Here is a 4,050-nt window from a genome sequence, read left to right as displayed (position 1 = left end):
GTGAGACTCTTATTTCTATTAAACTACCCAAAAAGCCAGGAATGGAGCTGCCGCTCAGGTGGTAGAGCCCTAGCCTTGAGCTAAAAGCAGCTCAGGGACAGCACCTAGGCCCCATCCCCCGCAAAATAAGAAAAACAGAAAACCTCAAATTTACAAGTTTCTAGTCAATTGTTTAAGTCCACTGTTAATTTCTTTTCATATATGAGCATGTTCTTCTATCATATTTAACACAGATGGTCATTTGAAGGAATTCTGTATATCACTGAGTAATATACCAATTTTATCCAAGCTGTTATTTTTCTTTTGAGATCATACTGAACTTTTTTCTTAATCCTGAGACAAATGTAGATTCTTCACTCAAGTCACACTTTTATTTTAACAAAGAAAAAAATGAATCTCTATTTCCTGGGAGTTCACTTCAATAAATATTATTTTATAGGATCAGAGGCACATTATACCTTTGAGTTCTTTCCTTAAGTATCCTCCTCCTCCTTGGTCTGTGTGAATCCTATATAATTTATTATATATCAGTGTACTTTAAATCTAGCTTCTGCATGAAAGAAAACATGCCACATTCATTTTTAAAGTACTGACACATGAGTAACCAATAAAGACTAAGGCAACAATACTTGCTAAGCACTATTACTTACAGAATACTATGTGACTAGAATATATTTCATATTTACTGCTTTAATATTCCCAATCACTCTACAAGGCAGGTATTTCTTTACTTTTAGTATATGAAGTAAATGAAGTTAAAAAATACCATTATTTTCACAATACTGGCCCTACTATTATAATTTAATATTTTAAAGCTACATTTTTCCAGTCAAATTAATGACTGAAATTAAATTTAGCCACCCAATTAAATGCAGAATTATTTTACTTCTTATACTAAATATGTACAGTACTGAAAAATGGAAAACTACTTCTAAGAGGTACATTTTGAAGAGTAGTAACTACTCTGGGAAAGGCACTGAAATAAAAAATACAGAACCTATGTTATTTCTACATAGGATTAAGTATGAAAAGTGCTATCAAACTGCTGATATTACTCTATGTGTATTATTCATAGTAGTCATAAATTCTAGATTAGGTATGTTGACTTTACTCAGGTTTATTCAATATTAAAAAATAACATTCTAATTAAACATTTTAAGTAAAATATCTTTCTAACCCAAATATTAGTAATTTAGAAATCAAAATAGGAAAGTAATTTGAATGTAATTTAATCCCATACACACAAAATGCAAAGCAACATATAAACTATTGTTTAGCTTCCAAGCAGTTGTCAGGAAGTTTAAATACAGGAATAAATAGCATTAAATGTCACTTAATGCATTATGATTACTAAGCATAATATATTCCATTTTATTCTATATTTTCCAAATCATAAACACTACAGATATTCATTAGCCTTACATTACATTTTAAGGAAATAAGAAAATGTGTATGGGAAGAATTTCTTAAAAGCTAACTTCTCATACTTATACTAAAATTGAAATGAGCTCTCCAACTGAAGCCTTATTAAAGAATTCATTTTAATAAAATGAAACCAGTTAAGATTTACTTATGACTAGGAAAATCCCTTATCAGCAATTTTTGTTTTAAAAAAATTGTGACCATTCCTAGCATTTTGGTCTTAAAAGAAATATAACATAGGTGAGACATTTGAAGCATCTAAATATCACTTCCAATAAGATTTTCCTAAAAAATGGCCTATTGTATAAGACTGAAAATGGAAAGACTTGGAAAAAAAATCCTATTAAGTGAAGTAACCAAAGAAATATAGGCCCATGGGCTGGGAAAGTGGCTCAGTGGTAGAGCGCTTGCCTTGCATGCCTGAGGCCCTGGGTTCGATTCCTCAGCAACACATACGCAAAAAGAAAAAACCCGGAAGTGGCGCTGTGGCTCAAGTGGTACAGTGCTAGCCTTGAGCTGAAGAGCTGAGGGACAGCGCCCAGGCCGAGAGTTCAGGCCCCACGACAGGACCCCCCCCCCCAAAAAAAAAAAGAAAGAAAAAAAAAGGAAATATAGGCCCCATGGTTTCCCTCATTTGCAATAATTAGTATATGTCTAAAAATTTTATCAGATGAGCAGAAAAGCTCAAAAGCTATGTACATATGCCCATGTAAGATGATGCTAAGTGAAATGAACCCTAAGATATGGACACAAGAGGTCTGTCTTTGTTGTTTTTGATTTTGGTACCCTACATCTTGTATGTATATTTATCTAATTTGGGGAGTGGAAGAGGGATAACAAAATGCTGAAACAAGGACACATTGCAACAATGATACTCACAAGACAGCATGTTGGAAATGAACTTTACAACTTGGGGGAGGGGATAGGAGAAAAACAAAGGAGAGATAGCAGTGCTCAAAAAGAAATGTACTCATTACCTTACTCATGTAACTCTAACCCCTCTGTATAGCATGTTTACAATAAAAATAAAATTTTTAAAAAAGATTTAAACGTCTCTAACCCACTTTTCATCAATATTTAGGTCACGTCTCTACCCAACCAGACAGATCTTAGTTTTTACAGGGTAAAACTGCTAACATAAAATCTCTTAAATTCTTCAGTTTAAGGTATTACTTTTTTCAAAATCTGTAAGATGTTTTATCTATGATTACAACTTCAGCTGTTTGCACCCAGCCATGAATAAACTTTTGTGTTCAATAAAATGTTACCACATGATAAGAATAAGGTGATATATTAACATGGAGAGAAATCTCTACAAACAAGAAAACTGGAAAGCAAAAAATTGAAAATTTTGTACTATATTTTCCTGAAATGGCATGTATTTTTCTTTTTAAAAATAAAAGGTGGGGGCTGGGAAGGTGGCTCAGTGGTAGAGCACTTGCCTTGCATGCACGAGGCCCTGGGTTCAATTCCTCAGCACCACATAAGCAAAAAGAAAAAAATAAAGCCGGAAGTGGTGTTGTGGCTCAAGTGGTAGAGCACTGACCTTGAGCTGAAGAGCTGAGAGACAGCGCCGAGGCTCAGAGTTCAGGCCCCATGACCGGACCGCCCCCCCAAAAAATAAAAAGTGAACACCAGTGGCTGATGCCTATAATCCTATTTACTCAGGAGGCTGAGATCTGAGGATCTGGTTCAAAGACAATCCAGGCAGTAAAGACCTCTTATCTCTAATCAATCGTGAAAAAAGACAAAAAGTAGAGCAGTAGCTCAAGTAGTATAGCACCAGTCTGGAGCAAAATGAAGCTCAGGTACTATGTCCAGGCCCCAAATTCAAGCTCCAGGACCAGCAAAAAAAAAAAAAGTTACAAAATACATTCTTAATTTGGGCTTTCTGAAGAAACATCTATTTCAAAAATTGGGCTGGGAAGGTGGCTCAGTGGTAGAGCACTTGCCTTGCATGCCTGAGGCCCTGGGTTCAATTTCTCAGCACCACATAAGCAAAACGAAAAAAGCTGGAAGTGGCACTGTGGCTCAAGAGGTAGAGCGTTAGCCTTGAGCTGAAGAGCTGAGGGACAGCACCCAGCCCAGAGTTCAGCTCCACGACTGGACCAAAAAAAAAAAAAAAAGAATAAAAAAATTTCTTATACTGAAAGTATATGAGAGAAAAGACTACTTAAAATACACTTACAGATATCTGAACACAATGTCTCATGTCTGTAATTCTAGGTACTAAGAAGGCAGGAATCAAGATCACAGTTAAGGCTAGCCTAGGCAGAAAGTTATCAACACCCTGCCTGAGAAATAAAAAGCAAAAAAGGGTTAGAGGCATGGCCCAAGTAGTTAAGCATTTGCCAAAATGCAAGGCCCTGAGCTCAAAACTCAGTACCACAAAAAGAAACATATTTATGTGACTGTCCATGCATATATATATATATATATATACACACACACACACACACACACATATATACATAACATACATACACCAAATGTATATTGACAATGTTTATTTTCAAGTGTGAGTCAAGGACTACTTCTAAAAGTAAAATGCACAATCTAAATTTCATCTGAAAGGAATCTAGACATAGATAGTTTGAACTAGTATCTGAATAAATGAATTAGTCTCAC

This window comes from Dipodomys spectabilis, unplaced genomic scaffold (assembly GCF_019054845.1).
Source record: "Dipodomys spectabilis isolate Male_0828 unplaced genomic scaffold, ASM1905484v1 ptg000197l, whole genome shotgun sequence".
In the NCBI taxonomy this organism is placed as follows: domain Eukaryota; kingdom Metazoa; phylum Chordata; class Mammalia; order Rodentia; family Heteromyidae; genus Dipodomys; species Dipodomys spectabilis.
The sequence above is the reverse complement of the archived record's forward strand: the minus strand, read 5'-3'. Positions refer to the sequence as shown.